Consider the following 22,565-nt stretch of genomic DNA (forward strand, 5'->3'; position numbering starts at 1 on the left):
TCTCTCTCTCTCTCTCTCTCTCTCTCTCTCTCTCTCTCTCTCTCACTTGTTTTTCCCCGCCAACCATGTCTCTCTCCCTACGCATTACATTCCCCCCCGCTCCCCTCATTGATCTGTTTCTTTTTTTAACCCTCCTACATACCCACACACACACACACACACACACACACATATATATATATATATATATATATATATATATATATATATATATATATATATATATATATATATATATATATATATATATATATCGACATACTTGCATGACTACCTGTTATGATAGGCATCATATTTCATGCCACATATCCCTCCCTAGAGTAGACGTATGTCTGTTTTACTCACAGGATTGGAAAAGGCAGATTTATCAATACATTTCCCTCTCTATCCATTCTTGGGATTGCTCCTCCTAGGTCCGTCACGTTCAATTCACGTCTTGGGGCCCATTTGTATCAGTGCTTGTTAATGTTGATGTGCCACGCATCGTTGGTATTGCTTCAAACATTCATTATGTGTGTCTTTATTTCATCCATTGTGGTAGGAGCTTTTCTTACCGTCTAAGATACAGGCATTTCTTGGATGGATCATCTTTTTTTTTTTTTTCAAAACCAAGTCCTCAAAGGCAATGTTACTAACGGTATATTTCTTGTTGCCGATGCTTTTGTTTGGGAAAATAGTATTTCTTGCTTTTGTTTGGGAAAATAGCATTTGTTGCTTTTGTTTGGGAAAATAGTATTTGATGCTTTTGTTTGGGAAAATAGTATTTGTTGCTTTTGTTTGGGAAAATAGTATTTGTTGCTTTTGTTTGATAAAATAGTATTTGTTGCTTTTGTTTGGGAAAATGGTATTTGTTGTTGTACAAGTTCTTTTTATCGCTTTTCTTGTAGTAATTGTTATTTGTTGGCTTCGTTGTGTAGATCTTTGTTCATCGCTTTTTTAGACTTTTTTGTTCTTTAAGATCACTGTTCTTACGTCTTGTATCATAGACTAATGTTCAATAGCCTTTAAGATCAGTCTGTCTAAACTTACCCCATCTAATATAATTTCATTTAAATTCACTTCAGATTAAGTCAATTCAAATTCATCATCGTTTAAGAAGGATGAGTTAGTATAATCCAGTATCGTTCAAGTTGAGTAGCTGAGTATAATTAAACTCTCGTTTGAAATGTTTAATAGAATGATATTTACAAATTGTAAAAATAATCTATTGAGATAATACCTGTTTAGGCAAATGCTAGTTTTAACTTGATTGTATTTGTACAGAAAAGAGAGAGAGAGAAAAAAAAAGTATTTTCAGAGGTTCCAGCAGCTCCCAGCAGATTAAAAACTGTAATATTTATAACATCCTTTGGTGTAAAGTAATTTGGTGTAATCATAATGTGTGTAGAGTAATCTAGTGTAATCAGAATGTGTACTTTACCATAAGAGAATTCAAGAGGAGGTTGTTCTAGCCACAGGGCAAGGAAGAGCTGTAGTGCTGTGCCTGTATTAATTCTCAGGCTCGAGGGAGAGTTGTGCTCAACATTTACTTCATAAGCCTGAGGAGGGCGGCTACCCAAGCCCTACCACCATCCTTGGGTCCCTAATTGCTAGCCTTCGTTAGGGACTTCATACCCTTCTCATTGTGGTAAAGGGGGATGAAGGGATACACACACATACACACACACACACACACACACACACACACACACACACACACACCAACTGGCATGTGATCTATTGGTCACAAACGAAAACGCTCATTAACAGTACGATATATTTCCATGTGATTTGAATCTTCCTTTTCAAGAGTTGAGAACATTAAGATGCGTTTACCTCAGGGACACAGCGACATTATGCATCTGCCCGTAGGGCGCCATAGACATAAGGAGAGTATCTACAGCTTAAATAACCACCCACACTCACAAGCCTTCACCCCCATTGTGGTATAAGGCAATATTATTGATCTCATTCGGGTCTGCTGGAGGCTTGACAAAGTGTAAGACTTCAGGATATTAAGGGATTGGTTAACCCAGCTCTCTATCCCATCACGAAGATCCTTCCGATCGAATTGATCATAACTTATTGACCTTTTTATTACGCAAATAACATTCTAGTGCCCTTTGTCTTCTGCTTTTTTCCATATGCAAATTAAGAAGTAGGTATGGTGGTGTCGCACCCATTGCTGACAGTCGGACTCATCATTGCGAGGCAGCTTGGTCAGCTGTCAGAAGCGTCAAGCTGATCAGAAACTTCTGTCAAGGTCGAAGGAGCTTTGCTGTGGTATGCCATCGAGCTGTGCAGCAACATGGCATGTACCGCGTCGCTTCGTCTGCAGCCCTGCCTACGACAAAACTCTTGTCAAGATGATTTTAAGAATGCTGCCAACTCTCTCTTTTTTCCTCTCTCGTCCAGTTGTTCTACCGTGCATCATCAACACTACTTTTAGTTTGGACAAGGTCGAATCGCCCTCGCACCCCTTTTCCAGCCTGACCTGTCATAACAATCGTATGCAGTTTTTCTAGTAGGGAGACATCATTCTTGCAAGGGAGCTCATTAAACTGTGAGGACTCTGTCCTAAATGTAACATCATCATCACCATCAACCGGGATATTTCGGACACTTTATCAGCAGTCGTGTTGGGTTGGAGCCTCGACTATCAACATAGAAGGCTGCATTTCACCCGCTGTTCGTACCTCTGGGTGCTATGGCCATCGATGGGTGATGCAAGAAAGATGAAAGACAAAGAGTCGAGAACATTTACCTCCACGTTGCCTTCCTCCTCGAAACGCGTTAGCTACTTCTACATACCCACACCATCCTTCACCAGCGACAGCTTCTAGAAATAAGACAAAACGATGGTGATGGTGTTGCTACCATGCTTCGAACCTTTGAACTCCCTTGTTCCTGCCACTGCCCAGATGAAGCAGAACCCCCAGCTCCTCAGGCCTGACACAAGGGTCAGCCTCTCTGACAGTGTAACCTCGTATGCCAAGAAGAGGGGCAGGTAGTTAGCGTCAGGCCTACGTATGTGCTTCTTCATTGGCTGTCACACGTTCATAGATGATTTAAGAAGACTCGACTACGTGCTACTGACTTGAGGGAAAGCAATACAACCTCGTAAAACAACAAAGTCTTCCTGTGTTCTGCTTACTTCAGAGCCTCTGGGACCTTGGGGGAAGTACGCCCTCCAGTTTCTTAATGACTTCGGCTTCCGGTTCATCGATTCGATGAGCGATGTGAGGGGCGGTCACGTGTCTAGTTCAGCACCATAATATAGCTCTACAGAGAGGGAACATGAACCCCTCTCACACTAGATGGACGATCGTAATGACCTGTAATGTGAATCATATATATATATATATATATATATATATATATATATATATATATATATATATATATATATATATATATATAGCTTTAGGCATATGAACTATGAGGGTGATAGAGATAATTTTCAGCACCTTCTTCAGGTGCTGAAGAGAATTCTAAGAACACGTACACACACTCTCTGTGTATGTGTGTTTGGGTGTGCATGTGTCTTTGTGCATGGGCGTTTGGGTATGTATACATCTGCGTACGTGTCTATTCATTATCAATATGCATATCTCTATACCCATTCGACTTATAATCTTCATGATTTCTGTACAAGAATATCTAATCGGCTTTCCGTAATTTGCATTATTCTACAACTTAGAATCATACCTCCTTCTTGGGCCGATTTTTTTTTTGTGTTTTCGCGCCACGGGAAATCGTGAGGAGTGAGGATGACAAATCCTGATGTGACAGCAAAGACGGGTGGGCTGGGCCCGGAAATAAGACAGGAGGGCGGGAAGGGTAGAGGGTCGGCTTTAATTACTCCATGGCCAGCCCCGGCTGACTGGCTGCTGACCGGCCGGCCAACTGGCTAACTGACTGACTGGCTGGCTGGCTGGCCGGCCAACTGGCCAGCTAGCTGGCTGACTGGCTGACTGAGTGAGTGACTGACTGGCTGACTGGTAGGCAGGTAGGCCAGCACTAACTTTGTGACTATTGATCACAATCGCTGTCATCCCTCACATGCCAGACACGCAGGCTATTGGATACAAGATATTCACACCCGCATATATTGACATATACATATATATACATGTACATGTATGCATACACGGTGAATATATAAATATATATGCTGAAGGGGCTGTATAATGTTGATACACTATAGATAACACAGAGGGAAATGCGGAAGGGGGGCGACATATTGCGAGTAGGTCAGGGTGTGGGAGAGGTATAGTGCTGGAGAGGGTGGCGCTTATGTAAGGGGTCTATATATCTTGGGTCAGCGTAGTCGTAACGTAGTATAGAGGTGATAGTGTTGTGGGTGTTGACAGGTCACGATGTGGTGTTTACATAGTGCAGGAGTGGAGGTGTAGGGGAGGTATAGTGTTAGCAGGTCATGGGGTAGTGGGTGCATAATGTTAGTATGATATAGTGTAGCGGCGATATACAGTGTACGCTGACAGTACAATGACGGGGCTGTGGGGCATGGAGGGGCACCAAGGGGCGCAGTGTAGGGATGGTAAAGGGGCGGCAGTTTAAAGGGTGCACAGTGTAGGGATGGTAGAGGGGCGGCAGTTTAGGGGTGGCACAGTGTAAGGATAGATGGGTGGCCATGTCAGGGCGTGCACAGTAAAGGGGTGGCAGGGTGGTGGAACGAGGGTAGAGGGACGGCAGTTCAGGTCGGCACAGTGTAGGGGGTGGTGGGGTGGTGGGGTGGCAGTTTAGGGGCGGCACAGTGCCACCCGGTGATGACCTCCTCTTCAACCGGTGCCGGACTGGCGGGTTCTGGGCCACGTCCGAACACTCCGTCTGACTCGGGCTTCGTCAGCCAACCTCTGGATCGAAGACCATGAACACTATAATTCGTCTATACTTCAATATAGGTTCCTATGAACATTGAATAGTTCTAGACATATAACTTCTTTTATAGTTGCCCTACAGAACATATATACATGAACTCTACTCACTATTCTGCATTTTCTTCTAATAAATTTCCCATATATATATATATATATATATATATATAATATATATATATATATATATATATATATATATATATATATATATATATATACCAGTGTGGTGACAAGCCTATATGTATTACAGAAATCTGAAATGCATGATAGGACGCCGATGATATAATCACACATCCACCATCCTACAACCCTCCAGAAACACAAAGCAAACGACGACTGGTCAAGTTACAACTATACTGGGTTATGAAGGGTTATGAAGGGTTATGAAGGGTTATGGGGAGGTTGTACCTCCAGTGGAACATCTGAGTGTCTGATCTCCCTAGGTGACCTCCCTCACGACACCTGTTGGCCGGGTTGGTGATGGCAGAGCCTCACCTGAACATACGTGAAGCCACAGGTGAGAATATTTCGATCCCATGGCAGGAATGTGGAGATATGAGATAACGAGAGACGGGCGATCACAGAGTAATGTGAGGTATGTCGGGTGTTTACCTAGCTAAGAAGATGGAGTTCCATCTACCTGAGAGGATGGACTCCATCTAAGATATGCCACACATGGAGTGCCCACAGCTGTATATACCAGTGGGACCCGCTCATACCCTTGCCTCGATAGATTGCTCCCTGGCTGAAGCCCTCACACTGTGCCACGTTAACTCATCCTTATTGTCTCCTCCTCCTTCTCTGGTTATATCCTAATGATCTCGTGTTTCTCGCTAGTTATCTCCCGGCTCTCTCTCTCTCGTTTCTCACTGGTTAATCTTCTAATTCATTCCTTTTTCTCTGTTTATGATCCCCTAATTATCGCCTATTGCTTACTGGTTATCTTCTACTTATCTCCTGTTTCTCGCTGGTTATCTCCTAATCATCCCCTGTGCCTCGCTGTCTATCTACTAACTTTCCCCCCAATTACATTATTTTTTTTTTCTATGTAGAAAGTAATACCCGGGAAGTGTGTTTGAACTATGTTGTTCAATCGTACCCAATACTTCTACCGAGTTTAAAGTCAATCCATGTTGCCATTTTGAACTGGATTAATCCGATCACGTAGGTATATGGAGAGCAATGGTATCCCTTTATTAAAAGGTGTTCTTCCTCCCTTCGGGCTGGTCTATAAATGGGTATAGGCTACGGCTTGTGTGTGTGTGTGTGTGTGTGTGTGTGTGTGGTGCGTACATAAAAGATTAAGAGGCTGGACGACACGAGTATAAAACTCCCTCTCCCTGTAACACACAAATGGTAACCTCTCGCACACACAGAGCCAGGTCGACTTCTGCTCTGGGTGACGGTGGTGCAGGGAACCTAAATTGTTGCAGAAATGGCTCGACCAGAAATAAATGCATAAGTTCTTTCCTTCCTGGTGGCATGAGTACATCTGTGTACTGGAATCTCCTACGGTGCAGTACATCTGTGTACTGGAATTACCCGCGGTATAGTACACCTGTGTACTGGAGTCCATATAAAACATACAAATATTCCTTTTACAAAATTCATTTTTTTTAAACTGAGTAATCTTAGTTTTTACCCAGATTTCATTGTCTTATGATATTCTTAGTTCCTCGCACAGTCGCAAAGATGGTTTGAACGAGTCTTAGAATATAACTGGGCAACACTAACCCGGAATAAATGATGCACCTTTCCAGTATGAGTCTCCGAGGCCACATAATATATTGCAAACTGACGGGTCAAATTCCTCCGCGTGTGTGAATCTTCATATATATATATTTCTTTTTTCCTATTTTATTTCCCTAAGGTGGCATTTTCTCCCGCCCACTGTGGTGGTGGACTCGGGAAGAAAAACTTCTGGCCTCATTATGACATCATTGTGTGGTGTAATTAAAATACAGACTGGAGACAAAGGGGCTAGACAAAGACATAGCCATCACCATCACCACCACCACCACGATCATCGTCAAACTCACGCCCAGCCAGCCTCCCTGATACCCACGGATCAGAGGGGGCGTCGACCCTTCTACCCCTCCTCTGTTATAGGTGCTGTGTGTGTGTGTGTGTGTGTGTGTGTGTGTGTGTGTGTGTGTGCATACACATGAGAGTAAAGAAACGGTGCCAATATGCAAGGTTAAGAGACGGGGCAACGCGAGTGCAAAACTCTTTCCCTCTAACACAGAAGTAGTGATTACAGGAAAGACTGGGCCCTCCACGTGTGTACGTAGAGCCCCTCCTCCCTCCTCCTCCTCTCCGTACTGTATAGACATATGATTAATAATTACCTATACGTCCATATAGTATAAGAGGACATGGTTAATACAGACAGCATATATAACTTTTAAGAAGTTGTATGTCAATACAAACCGTTCCGGAGATGAAGGGCGCCCACGAGTGTGTAACCCTCCACCCACAACAGTATAGATAGATAATTACATATGCGAAAAAAAAGCTAATTAAGACTCTGTGCTTCATATCAACTTGTGGATGCTTATATGATGTGGGCGATGATAGGCGATCTAGGAGCGCCAGGCACCACAATGTTATGGAGACTTAAGACTCCAGAAGGAGGGTCACCAGATACTCCACCTGAACACTCACTCCAACACTACATCATTTCCAGCTTTATACATACGTCGCTAGGATATACCGTGGAATGTAATTCCCAAACATATTTCGTAACCATTTTCACACACACACAAAAAAAGACGCTAGTGAATAATTTCCCAGAGTATTCTCTCCCTCTCCCCCTCCCCCCTCCGCCCCCCCTTCCACTGTACCCCCCAAACAAACAAACAAACAAAAAAAAAAAGGTAAGTGTTGAATACTGTAACACACATGCATCATGGAATATTATCGAGTTAGCTCGCTGAAACAGCCCAGTTGACTGTCGGCAGACACACACACACACGGAGAGCTTGTGTTCAAAAAAAGGATAGTGAGTGACTATTGAGCATGAGAGAGAGAGAGAGAGAGAGAGAGAGAGAGAGAGAGAGAGAGAGAGAGAGAGAGAGAGAGAGTCACGTCAGAAGTTTGAGCTGAATGATCACAACCTTCACACAGGTAACAACCCTGGTCACACACACACACACGCACGTACATGTAGTCGTCCCCCCACATCCCCCAGTGTGTTGCAGGGCGAAACCTTCCCCTTGGCTAAGGAGGATGAGGATCTCTCTCTCTCTCTCTCTCTCTCTCTCTCTCTCTCTCTCTCTCTCTCTCTCTCTCTCTCTCTCTCTCCCTGAAGGATTCCTGGCGTGGTGACATCCGCTGAAAATCCATTCGAGAGTCTTATCCAATGAGGCGAGAGCAGGCGGCACCATCTTGGTCCCGGGCGAGCATGGAGGGATGTGACGTTTTGTTGATTTCCCGAAGCCCTCCTCCCTGTGACGCTCACGTCTGGGGTAATGACTTACCAGTTTTAAGCAATGCTGTGTGTGTGTGTGTGTTGGACGCTACCATCGTCGAATCCCGGTGCTACGTTAACGGCAAGATTTCGTTAACTAGAAATAGTATTTTCCGTGTGAGTTATTACCATTAGATTTCCATAAAGCAATATTTCCAGCGCATGAATCATGCGCTGGAAAGCCGTAAACAATTTTATGTGAAAGGGGGCTGGATTTTTGTGTTCGTTTGGGAGCATTCAGCGAGGGGGTGGCTGGGGAAGTGGCGGGGCTAAAGGGGGGGCGCGGGGGGCTGGCTAGTTGTTATGGAAGCCTAGCCGGGAGTGACTCCAGTGACGTCACTTTACGACCGGTGGTAACGGCCCTCCAGGGTGGGCTGGATGATGAGGAACCAGGGCGGGGAGGGTGCAGTGGGCGCCACGTTTCTCCTCCCTCACTGCCGGAGCCTCGCCACTCGCCCTCACACACTTCAGGCTGGATTCGTTCTCGGATCATTTTATTTATATCAATAGATTGTGTGTGTGTGTGTGTGTGTGTGTGTGTGGGTGTGTGTGGTACTCGACACCACACACGAGCAATATACGACGTAATGAATGACCCTCTCTCATTGAACGAAGGCTTTCCAGCCTGTATTCTTCCTAGTATCATGCCTTCGTGTAACATCGTGTCGTCTGTCGATTTCATGTACCGCTCCTACTCGTACAAGAGTTACCCTGAGTTACTGTATCAGCTTTTAGGTAAGGTTCATTTCTCATGGGCATTCTGTTTTTTTTGACTGCATTAACTCACGTAAGGATAATCTCTTATATGAATTTGTTTTCTCCTTTGCATTTAGAACAACAATTAAGATCTGTTATGTTCTTAAAGGGAGATGATAACTGATACAGGGCAGGCAGTAGTCCTACCCTTAGTGGCTGCTGTGTCATGGTTCACTCAAGGTTCTTCTGTTATATACATATGATGCCATTGTATATGATAACACACACACACACACACACACACACACACACACACACAAACTGTAAGCTTTTCTTTGAACTGTAATGAATCCTCGTAAAAATCGTCTTACTATATGTGGGAAAACATCGGTTACGATGTGTTGTTTGTTTAGCGAGTAAAAAAAAAAGAGAGAAATTATGGGAAGGGTGTGTGAGAGGACGAGGACAGTGTGTGGGGTGTGTGGGTGTGGGGGATGGGATGGTGGCGTCTCAGACCTACATCTTACGGGTGATAAAGCCGGCGGCACAAGCAGTTAACAATCACCATCTTGTCAACTATAAAACTAAGCCCGTAGGAGAGAGAGAGAGAGAGAGAGAGAGAGAGAGAGAGAGAGAGAGAGAGAGAGAGAGAGAGAGAGAGAGAGAGAGAGAGAGGCCTAACCTCACAGCATTGCACTCTCGTCCTGACTCCGTGTTATGGTCCTACGGAAGTAGAATGTATTGTATACGGTTCAATTTGGCTTAGTCTCGCCACACTTTTGTGTGTGTTTGGGTAAGATACCTCTTTCTTCCCCCCTCCTCGTCTCCGGAAGATGCACCATGTGTAAAATGGCGCCTCAGACAACGGACAATGTTCAACGTGGTTTTTTTTCCCCCACTGATGGGAAATTAGCGTAGAATATATATTCTTGATGTAATTATAGGAGGGAAATGAGGCTAGCGCGTCTAGGCCAACTGGAGCGTAAGAGGAAACATGCTTAGGCCGTGAGTGTAGCATAGAGGACTTGCGATGAATTCATTTGGTCCCCTTGAGCACGTCGGTACGACCCTTGAGAGCACGTCGGTACGGCCCTTGAGCACGTCGGTACGACCCTTGAGAGCACGTCGGTACGGCCCTTGAGCACGTCGGTACGACCCTTAAGCACGTTGGTACGTCTCTTGAGCACGACGATATGGTCCTTCAGCATGACTGTACGACCCCTTGAACACGACGGTAGGATCCTTGAACACGACGGTAGGACCCTAGGGCACGATGGCACGATGGTAGGATCCATGAGCACGACGGTAGGATACTGGAGGACTGGACGAGACGATCCTTATCGGAGAATGTCAGGATCGTCAGACAAAGTTATTGGATCCTGATTAGAATCCTCCCTCGCTGTGAATGGTGTCCACCCACCTCTGATGGCAACCGTGTGGACTGTGAATTGAAGGCCACGTATACCATGAGGTGGAGGTACCATGAATGAAGGCCACGTATACCATGAGGTGGAGCTACCATGAATGAAGGCCACGTATACCGTGAGGTGGAGGTACCATGAATGAAGGCCACGTATACCATGAGGTGGAGCTACCATGAATGAAGGCCACGTATACCGTGAGGTGGAGGTACCATGAATGAAGGCCACGTATACCATGAGGTGGAGGTACCATGAATGAAGGCCACGTATACCGTGAGGTGGAGGTACCATGAATGAAGGCCACGTATACCATGAGGTGGAGGTACCATGAATGAAGGCCACGTATACCGTGAGGTGGAGGTACCATGAATGAAGGCCACGTATACCATGAGGTGGAGGTACCATGAATGAAGGCCACGTATACCGTGAGGTGGAGGTACCATGAATGAAGGCCACGTATACCATGAGGTGGAGCTACCATGAATGAAGGCCACGTATACCATGAGGTGGAGCTACCATGAAGGAAGGCCACGTATACCATGAGGTGGAGCTACCATGAATGAAGGCCACGTATACCGTGAGGTGGAGGTACCATGAATGAAGGCCACGTATACCATGAGGTGGAGCTACCATGAATGAAGGGGCCCCGCTTGATCTGCGACAGAAAGATAATCATGGTAACGATTGGAGAGAGGCCATGAGAAGGGGCCACTCATTACTCTGAGATGAGGCTATCATGAGTGGAACATTTTGAACTGTGAGAATCATCGTCTGGATGGTGGATGAGGATGAGATTATGAGTAGTCTGTGAGCGAGGGTCTCCTGGGGTGATTGGTTTAGGACTCCCTGCGTTACGGCTGGGGCCAACGAGGGGTAGAAGTGGAGGCAGTTTACGTCACGGGTAATGATAACCTTTGACCTCACAAAAGCCATTATGGACGATGGGTTGGAAGTTTGTTCGAGGTCATGTGTCCGGCCGGCTTATACCATGAGTATGGGTCGCATGTTCCATGAGCGGACGCTTCTCAGGGCATGAATGGAGGTCGCCCCGTGCCATGGACTGAGGCAGCCAGGTTCATGAGTAGGAACTGCCTAATTCATGGGCGAGTTCAGTCTAAGCCATGAGCGAAGAAGGCCCTTTGAACCATGAAGGGAAATTGCTTCGGCTCTGGAACGCCGTCTTAAACATGAGTGGAGACCGACCGGGTTAAGAATGGCTACCGTTCAAGGCCAAGTGAAAGGACACACACACACACACACACACACACACACACACGTGCAGAAAGGTTATCTGCTTGTTTGCCTGTATGTGTGTGTGTGTGTGTGTGTGTGTGTCATGCTGGTGGCAGTGGTGGTTGCATTGCTGCCCCGTGAGTTGTGGCGGGGGAGACCCTTGGATGAAAGTAATACTCAAGTTTAATTAAGATAATTTGCCGCACCGCTGACTGGACCGCTTCTTTGTGTGGTCCAGGCCCGCCCTCTCTCCCTCCCACCGTACGCCACCTGCCCACCTCTCCACTGGTGAGTCACACTGAAGAGAATGGATAATACTTTAGTCTTGGGTTCTCAAATTTCACTACATCAATTATAATATGAGTGTTACAAGAATAAAACGATGAATAAAGAAGAAATTAAGTAATTTGGGGAAGATAATTACGTTATAATTACATGGGTATGATATATGCATAATTCTAAAGCACTCGAGCGTATAGTGGAAATGTATATAGTATGCATTGTGACACACGAAGGGTGTGAATCGTTAGTGTCTGTCTGTTCATGTGTCATGTGATATTCTCCCTTGTTACACCATAACTTTGTAATGCATGGAATTAGGCAGTTCCAGATTTGTACCTTTACGTAATGGTCGAATGCAAGAAATGTCTTGATATGTCTGTTCCTGACGATGTCTCGTTGTGGCTGGAAACTACAAAAAGGGATGAACAATGTGTGGGGAGTTTTATAATGTTAGTGTTGTCTGTCGCCTCCATCCAGTTCATCCTTGTTATCTCTGATAATGATGGACTACCGGTTGGCTGTGGTTAAAGGCTTGGGTCACCTTTAACCTTCTGAGGAAGAAGGTGCGACCCTTGAACACGACGGGCGCAACTCTCGCGTATAATGGCTTGACTTTTGACCTAAACCTGTAGTGTCTTGTATGTCTTGTCATACTCGAGAGGTCACGCGTTTTCTACTATACTTTGTTTTTTGTTTCATTGTTGAAAACGTAGTGTGGGCCACTGAGAACGTGGTGTTCGATTTGAATGGTTAGTCACCGATTATTTTTCTCTTTAGGTAGTTATTAAGATTTGGATGGTGCGCCTGCCCTAGCTTCTACCTTGAGATATCTCTCATCTTGAGTTACTGTTATATAACTAGACACATTTTGGCCAACAGAAGCTCTTCTCCCTCGGTCAAGTTCACATGAGACTCGTCTTTTACCGTGTGATATTACGCCTTGGTATATGTGACGTCAGAGGTGGTTAATTCATACTGCAGGAACATTATTTCACTCTTCTCAATCACTCATATCCTGTTGGACACATCCCTATCACTGTTACATCATATGTAGCATCTTTGTCCACTGCTGTGGGCACACGACAGTGAACACCTTAAGAGTCTTCTACAGTGTTGTATGAATAATCCCCTCGACCTTTTGTTTCAGACGGTCATCTGCTGGCACGGTGTATGACGTCTTAGATGCTCAGCTACTGGCACGGTGCGTGACGTCTTACGTCAGCCAGCGATGATATGTCTGACGCTAAAAGTGTACTTCTGACGTTCTCTGGTGAGTACAGAAATTTGCTATACCAAGTTTCCTTTTTTCTTTTTCAAAATTTAACACATCGTATATATATATATATATATATATATATATATATATATATATATATATATATATATATATATATATATATATATATATACACACTCACACACACACACAATTTTTGTAAATACGTCCATCCTTCTCATCAGGTAAGACGATCTTTCTTAATTGTGAATATCAATATAATATTAGAATATATTTTGCTTTTTGTTTTGCCATTGAACTCGCCACTTGCAACAACCGTGACGGTGAGGAGCTGGTGGAACTTGGCGCTTCTCTTGACTTTGGGTAACTGTAAGCAGAGTTATCTTATGGGAAGTTGGTTTAGTCCTGCTAGTGTACGTTGACCAAACTTATGGTAGTTTTGTTCATATAGTGTTATACACTAAGTGACGAATGGTTGTCTTGTGCGCAGCCTCGGTGGTGTACAATCAGATTGACTTAGGATGGTTCTGACCTCGGTGTGGCTGTAGGAGGAGTGATAAATAGACGATGTTTTCAGCGTTGTTCTTGATATGTAATGACGGTGATGCATAGTCGCCCTGCTCATATTTCTGATTCATGAATTCATACGTAAACATATATCCATTGTGTGATGACGCAAGTCTTGGTGTATAATCAGCATACACAATGATGTTACCTACAGGAATGGGTTGTAATGGGCTTATACATCACAATGTTGTCAGCAGCCGTGATATACGAGTCCGAAATTATACTCGTGAGTGAGCTAAGTTACTTTTTCTGTCTATAGATGGCAGCACCAGCATTGTTTACATTTTCCAGCTAATGGCGGCTTGACCAAAGTCTTTGTCTTCATTTAGGGAAAAGAATATACCACTGACGGCTCCAAGGGTACTTAGAAAGGTTGATGTAAGACGCGGGAATAAAAAGTCTCTAACTTCTGCCTTCTAGTTGGAAACCGTCTGGCCCTAATTAGGTAATGATGTACCACGGAGGACCAGGAATTGCCTTTGAATTATTCTCGGAAAACCAGCGAGGTTTGGGGGCAAAGTCCTGGACCTTCTGATTCTCACAGACATCGTCGGGTGACGGAGGGCGTCGCGTGCAAATCAAGCTCCCTCAGCCTTTCCTAAGCACCTAGCGCCACTGTCAGCCGACATCGTCTGCTTCCCTGAATTCCCGCACTCTTCTGGCCGTGCGGGCCAAAGGTTCTCCTCACACGATCACCGAAAAGACGTGAGCGAAGTCATTTGACATCGAGTAAAGAGTAAGAGCTAATTTGAATACACGATAAATCTTGTCTCTTATTCACATCTCAAAATCCAGATAAAATTTAGGAGGCTGGAGCATCCGTGTTTTCGTGTCTCAGAACTTAACAGGGTCCTGATTTATGAGCTTTCTTTTATGGAAGTTTAAAGGGTGTTGTGATGGCAATTATATGAGTGTGTGTGTGTGTGTGTGTTTGTGTGTTTGTGTGGCTGGCTCAGTCTGTTGGAGATGGACGACTAGGCTGCGGTGGAGGGTTGGGTGTGTGGTGTTGCCGTATATCACTCCGCTAATGTTGATCATCTGCCCCACCGTCATAACGTGATAAATGGCGTGTTGTTAATATTATGAGGGGTGAGTGGGGGAGGGGGGGGGTCTGTGTCTTACCTCTGGTGGGCGAGTGGGGTCGAGGAGGATGTAATTATGATGCGTTTTTTTTTTCTTCTTAGTTTTCAAAAGATAAATGCTCCATTCTTTTAGGGCATATGCACCGTTGATTTTAGCCTCACTCAAAAAAAGGAACTTGTTTTTGTTTGTATCTACGTATCTCTCTTAAGGATTTGACATCCATGACGCTATTTTGTTTTTCTGACAGTAAGGTTATGTTTATAGAGTACTCGTTACATTTACAGTGGACAGAGCAAGGGAAAGTGATTCGTACTAATTGGTATGGAATAAGAGGATTTTCTGGGAATTTCATTTAGTCTTTCTGATCATCCCTCTCGACTGAACCTTTGGTCTTATAAGCAATCATGTTGGAAGAACTTTGGTTCACGGAGCGAACTGAGAACAGGAAACAAATGAGGTACAGTGTGTCTGATTTCTACAATAAACACAGGCAATGTCAGCAACTAGGAAGAGGACGAGGAGGGGTTGATGATATATAAGAGGAAACAAGCGTAATTTAAATCCTTATGTAAGAGGGGATGAGGGGTGAAAATTATATTCGCAAACATTTGAATGAGCTAGATATGATGCAGTGGAATGCCTTTATGTTGTAATACCAAAGATATCCGACAGACTATCATAGGAAAAATGAAAGATAAATGACTAACTAATTTATCGTGGGATTAATCTCAAGCAAGTATACATACATCATAACGAAGATCGTACGTAATCAGGACGAATACTATCAGTCACTAACTTTGGAGCCTTCTGAATAACTTTAGATAGCCTTGACCAAGTGTTCCAGGGTGCCATTAAGTGTCTCCCAGTCTTCATCCCTCCCACTGTTCCGTCGTCTTTTATTAGTGCTGTCCTCGATCCGTTCCGTATTCCGATCAGCTGTTCTTCTTGGTCTCTGTGGTTCGGTGGCTTGGGCTCATGATGGGTTGGTCTCCATGATGAGGAGAGAAGGATCATGATTGGAATTTCAAACGTCATTTTGTTAGCGATCATAGGTATATTTAGCCAGTGCCATAGGGATTTTCAGCAATGGAGCTCACAGAATAAAAAACATACGAATATTTTTAAGTTAATGTAAGTAGTGAATATTTATTAGTGGTTCAGAAGGATTTTTGGCACATGACGTTACCATCATCGTACAATGGATGTGATATTTCTTTTATCTCTCTCTCTCTTGTATCATATCTCTAGAGTTATGCTTTCCTACATCGTCCTGGGTGAATTATCTCATGATATACGTGTTTGTATCCTGTCAAGCTAGGGATACAAAACAATTACGAGTGATATATCTTCTTGTTTCTTTACATATCCTCCACTGATGGCCATCAATAAATCCCTCGGGATTTCCTGAGGGTATATAAAAAAAAAAAAGAGGGATCAGATTTGAAATAAGAACCTCATTAAAGTCCCTCGCCAAACTAATCCAACTTTTCAAATCACGTTCCTCATTTAAGTATTCCAATTAGGTAAAATGAACAGGTACGTGTCAGGCTTCCGTAAAAGGAAGAAGTTGAGTAAGATTTAACGGGAGGTTTGGTAGACTTAAGACTCTACCCTGTTGGTGATAGAATAACAGACGACCACTCCAGCCAACTGGTTATAACAACAGAAAACAACATTACAACTTCATACACTCGTGCTATATCTTACGAATGAGTTACGTTTATTACCTTCCAATCATCAACAGTATCTTGAGATAATTTTCACGAATGGAATATGAACTAGGCCTATTGATGTTAAAGATGGGGAATGGAAGACCATAGGGCAACTAAGGAAACGCAATAAGAAAGGAATCGAATCGTTCCTATGTATCAAATTGCTTATAGGATTATGATACACCAACTAGGCAGTGCTAAGGACGTAAGAACGGAGAACCTCAGAAGTTTCTAATGCTTCTCTCGCCATACTGGACACCACAAGAAGGCTAGGAGTAGAGAAAGTCATGAGAGAGATGGATAGAGGAATGTTTCGTGGATAGAAAGATGGGTATTTGGTATGGTTACGGCTCCTGTTGATAGGAGAAACAGGAGCTGAGCTTGTTGGTAGAATGTGGAAAGAGACGTGATGGACGGATGATAATGGAACGGAACAGCAAGGATGGTTAGAGTGTTGATGGAATGGGACTTGATAAACGACGTTGGTTGTAATGGAGGGGACTTCCTGTTGGGGCCTGACACGATAAAAAGCTATATGCATCGATGGGTTAGGAGGATCTGGAAGTTTGAGTAGTGATGGAACGGGACAGGAGGGAAGATTAGAAGGTGATGGGATTTATAATATGATGGAGGGTCGGGTTGTGAGAGGGTGGATGGTGTAGATTGAGATGGGAAAGAAGAAGTGGAAGGTGTGAAGGCAAAATGGAAAAAAGGAGGAGAGACATGGATGATAATGGACGGGAAAGCAAAAGTCGCTTGGTAATGGAATATGTCATGAAAGGACATTAGGTGGTAATGGAATGGAGTAAGGAAGTTAGGTAGCAATGGAATGGAATAGGTGACCTTTTTTGGGACTATAATAGAACAGGAGGGGACGTTAGATAAGAATGGAGTGAGAATTCAGGAAAGGCTAAATAGTGCTGGGATGGGTTGTAGGTGACAATGGTAGATGATAGTGGTAATGTGGCGGGAGGAAAGCTTGTATGGTAGATGGGTAAAAGGGGATAGCAAGTTTGGTGACTATGGCTGTGAACACTCTCCCTTCCTCTGCCTATTTCTCCCTGTATCTCGTCTGTTCTTCCTATCTCCCACTCTCCCCACCTATTTCTCCTCCCCGCCTGGGTTTCATATCCTCCCCGCAACCCTTTGACTGTTTTTACGGGCCATCGGGAGAGGGTTCCCCTGCCAGCGCTGTGCTGGCGTGTGTCTGGGTGGTGCCAGTACCAGACCCCTGCCCTGCCACGCCCTCCCTCCCTCCCTCCCTCTCTCCCTCTTCTCGCATACCTTCCCCTCTCCTTCTCACACCCTTGCCCGCTTTTCCCTCCCTCTCACGACCTCTTCCCTCCTTCCTCTCGCTACTTATCACCTCCTTGCCATTTCCCTTACGCTCCCCTCTGTTTCCTCTCCCACTCTTTCCCTTCCATCTCCATATCTCTTCCCCCTCCCACTAGTGCCTTAGGTCGTACTGCCTTCATCTCTCCCTTGTCCTCTCCCGGTATCATCTCTCCCCATTTTCTCCTCTTCCTTCATCAGTGACCACCCATCCTCCATCCTCTTATCCTCCTCTCTTGCTACTCTTCTCTTCTCCTTTCCACTTTCTTACCTTATCACTACTTGTTCTCTCTCCTCCTACGCTTGTCCTTGCCATAGCCCCTACATCACTCCTCTATTTCTCTCCTATCCTCGTTGTCTTTTCCCTCCCCATTCCTCCATCCATTACCCTTCTTCCATCGTTCCCTTCATCCCATCCCATCGTCTCTCTCTTGCTTTCTCCCCATTTCATCGCCTATCCTCCCCCTCACCTTAGAGTTGTTGCCTCCCTCCCTCCCTCTCAGGGCCTCTCTTTCCCTCTATCTCCCACCATGTCTCCTCCTTCACCTTTCACTATCTCCACTTCGTACTACCTCCAGCGACCACCAGATACCATGCCTCCCGTGCCTACTTCCTTCACAACCAACTGCTTCACATTTCCACTCCTTCATTCTCCCTACTGCCTCAGCTTCCTACTGCATCGCTCTGCTGCCTGTCTTTCTCTCTTGCTGTCTCTAAGTTCCTCCGCTTCTCCCTTTTATTGTCCCAATCTTTTCGCTGCCCAGCTTCTCACTACTGTTAGCTGATACTGCCATAGTTTTCATATCTTCAGTTTACTAGCGTCTTTCACTACCTTCCTTTCCACCCTCAATCATCTCTTAACTGCCTGTAGTGACCCTCAGACCTCTGTGTCTACAACGTCCATTCCCTCCACCGTCTCGACCTTCCATGTCACCTCCCACTGACACCATCCTCCCCGTGTAACCTCCTCCAATTGCCTGCACGTCCCATGACCTATCGCCTGCACCTACTGTCTCCACCCTCTCCGCTGCCCCTCATCCTCCCACCACCTCTTTTCTCATTCCCTACAGTCACCCTGTACCTTAAGCGTTCTCCACTGCTTGAACCTCACCACTGCTTCCACTGCCTCTCCCTCCCACTGTTACCGATTAGCGTCGTCTGCGTCACTGAGATGTTAACAGTTTAAAGGTGCTTGGTTCTGCCAGTGTCCCGGTGCAGTGCCGATCCATCTTCCAGTTAAGGGAGACGTTCTTGCTCAGTTCGTCCAGCCATCATGTCTAAGGTGTGCAGCAAGTGTTGAGGACAACTTTCCTGCCTCACTCACCTCTCAGCCAGCAACAGGTTTACTCGGTATAGGACTGGGACACAAGATGACCGTCTTTTGTTCATGCTTTTGGCACGACAGCACGAATCGATGTGCACGACGTTGCAAATTCTTGAGCACGAGGGTTCGATCCTCGAATACGAAGTTACGACCCTTGAATACGAAGTTACAACCCTTGGGCATGATTGTACGACCCTCGGGTACGTCGGCGTGACCTTCAGACCCAAATCAATAAACACTTTTCAATCTTGCTCTGGTCTTCAAGATCATCTGACATCAGTGGTGTCGCATGAAAGATGACTGGAGGAAGTTTATGTTAATTCTCACTATTTACAGGACACACTTTTGTGACCATCAGTGGTCCCGTCATGTTGTTTGAAAGTACAGACGCACGATGATCATGATCTTTGGGCAAAGAGACCCAGGGGGTAGTGAAAGTGATGAACTTGAACATTATGGTGGTACTGGGAGCCACTTTTGATAGACATAACACCCGAATAAGGACGTGTGAGCCGGTGCTTCTCGACTATCCTTCTGCTTTACTATCCTGTTCTTACCACATTATAGTTTAAGTCGGCAGATAATCTTGTCCTGGACCATTAGCGGGTCCTGTTCTCCGTCCTTCCTATGCGTTCCAGTGTTCCGTTGTTCTTCTACCATCATATCTCCTGGACCATTAGCGGGTCCTGTTCTCCGTCCTTCCTATGCGTTCCGGTGTTCCGTTGTTCTTCTACCATCATATCTCCTGGACCATTAGCGGGTCCTGTTATCGGTCCTTCCTATGCGTTCCAGTGTTCCGTTGTTCTTCTACCATCATATCTCCTAGACCATTAGCGGGTCCTGTTCTCCGTCCTTCCTATGCGTTCCGGTGTTCCGTTGTTCTTGTACCCTCAGATCTCTTGTTATGTTTATCTCGTGTACTGCCATGTTCCTCTGTGTACATCCCTGTAGCCGATAAGAGGTTATCGGCCTTGTAGATTACAGATATGCAGTTTAGAGTCAAATGCCACACCATTACTCGTAATATACTACCTGACATCCAGTCACCATAACAGACATAGCTCACCAGTCCTTACTTGTTAAAGTAGAATATATATGAACCATTTCCTCTCTATGACTTTAATATCTCACAAGCCCTTTTGACGACAAGCATTCCCGGAACGTACAAGGGAATTCTTCCCTGGAATGAAAATGCCATTTACATTAACATGAGAATTCGGCGAGCCAGTTGAAAAATTACTTGGTACTTATATGAGGGAATACGTGAACAGCTGGTCTGGAGGGGTGTGATGGAGCCTTTAGCCTGCAGACGCCACCCTTTGTCCTCGTATTGTATGACCTTTTACAGCTCATTAAGCAGGACGGTACGACCCTTGACCATGACTGTACGAACGTTGTACATGACTGTACGACCGTTGAACATGACTGTACGACCCTTGAACATGACTGTACGACCCTTGAGCATTGACTGTACGACCCTTACGCACGACGGTGCGACCCTTGAGCACGAAGTTTCAAAGTTAACATGGCCTTAGACTTGAACCGTAAGGGTCGGATCAAAGGCCAGGCCTTCGTACCCATACGTCACGCCTTCGTGCCCAAGGGTCGTACTTTCATGCCTAAAGGTTGCGTCTTTATGCTTTAGGTATCAACGTATAACGTATGTGTAACTTTACGTTAGATGAGTAACGAATATAAGTAAACTTGACCTTCAGTGAATACTGCCCTTTGAATAACACTGCTGTTTGAATCTGTTTATGACATATTTCGTAAATGATTGTTTGGCCATACAGTCTGCCTCGAATACGTTGTTGTACTGGATAACTGAATTCTGCTAATAGATTTCTGTGCATCATATACTATTGTACAGATGCACTGTACAGAAACATGTACATGAAACAGTAAATAATCATGTCTTGTCAGAGCTAACTCAAAATTAGTAAACTTGACCGGTTGTGAGAGTGTATTTCACACATCAGTATACATAGAAACCTATCCAAAAAATTGCCTATCAGAATGAAAGAATAAGAAGTAACCATGATAGTAATGTGCATATGTACTGTGCATACATCTATACATAGAAATATAGCAGAGAAGTATGTGTAAGTGAATATAGATGGGATAGAAGAGATAGCAGTTAATTAAATCTTGCAGGTATATTTACCACAACACTGAGGTCTCCACCTCCTTTAGCCTATACCACCCCAGACAACCAAGAGCGGGCGCGCGCGCGCACTGCGATTACTCACACAGCCCAGCCCGGTGACAAGAACTTCGGCCGGTGAACAACTTGGCGATCATTAAATTTCGCTTAGTACAGGTGGAGGAGGAGATGAGGCAAGTATGGTCCCCCGTCCCTCATCACCGCCACCATTACAGACAACTTCACTCATTCCCTCGTTCACATTCACTCATTCACATGTTCCTTCGTTCACAGTCTCTCGTTCACATTCACTCATTCACATGTTCCTTCGTTCACAGTCCCTCGTTCACATTCGCAAGTATTACGTTTGATTGTTCTTAAGGAGAATAGGAAATGTGTGTGTGTGTGTGTGTGTGTGTGTGTGTGTGTGTATGTGTGTGTGTGTGATTGCAATTCATCATTGCTATTAGTGTGTTAGATGGAGAAAGTTTTACACTTGTGTAGCCCCGTCTCTTAACCTTGTATATACACTATGTTTTTACTCATATATATATATATATATATATATATATATATATATATATATATATATATATATATATATATATATATATATATATATATACCACAGTCTAAACGAAGCATGTGTGTGTGTGTGTGTGTGTGTGTGTGTGTGTGTGTGTGTGTGTGTGTGTGTGTTTGAGAGTCTGGATCCAGTACGCAGGTTCATGAAATGTCCTGGAATGTCGCTTTTAGAAGCGATGAAATATCTCCCAAAGAAAAAAAAAAAAGAGAGTAGGAAAGAAAGGAGGAAAAAGTTTGGCGTGAATTCTTCCATTGGTGGCAGAGCTTTGATGGATATACGTGGGTCCTCAAACCCTTGAAATATTTCCTTTTATTGGGCAATATATCAAGGTTTTCCCGGGATTTACGAGCGCCAGTATAGCTTTCCGCTGTTATTGTTGTGAGAGGCGACACGCGATGTGGCGCGGATTTATGACTGTCGCGTTATGATGAGTTATGAGTGGATACAGTAGGCTGCAGCAGCAGCAGCACCGGCACCAGCAGCTACATTCTCTCCCTCCCTCCCTCCCTCATCCTGCAGGGCAACACGGCGCTGCGACTCGCCAGGCGACACGGTGTTCCACCTCCCTCTCGTCTCACTAGGCGACACAGCGCGCCATTT

General features: G+C 44.7%; 1 long non-coding RNA gene across 1 annotated transcript in view; it reads left to right on the top strand.

Moving 5' to 3' along the window:
- LOC139758872 (uncharacterized) overlaps positions 1–13,243 on the top strand; it is a 58,682-nt gene extending 45,439 nt beyond the window's left edge. Inside the window, exon 3 of the long non-coding RNA XR_011714959.1 lies at positions 13,129–13,243. This is a non-coding gene — a long non-coding RNA (uncharacterized lncRNA). The remainder of the gene's footprint in view (positions 1–13,128) is intronic.
- The last annotated feature ends 9,322 nt before the right edge of the window (positions 13,244–22,565 follow it).

The sequence above is a fragment of the Panulirus ornatus genome, chromosome 31 (assembly GCF_036320965.1).
Source record: "Panulirus ornatus isolate Po-2019 chromosome 31, ASM3632096v1, whole genome shotgun sequence".
Classification (NCBI taxonomy): domain Eukaryota; kingdom Metazoa; phylum Arthropoda; class Malacostraca; order Decapoda; family Palinuridae; genus Panulirus; species Panulirus ornatus.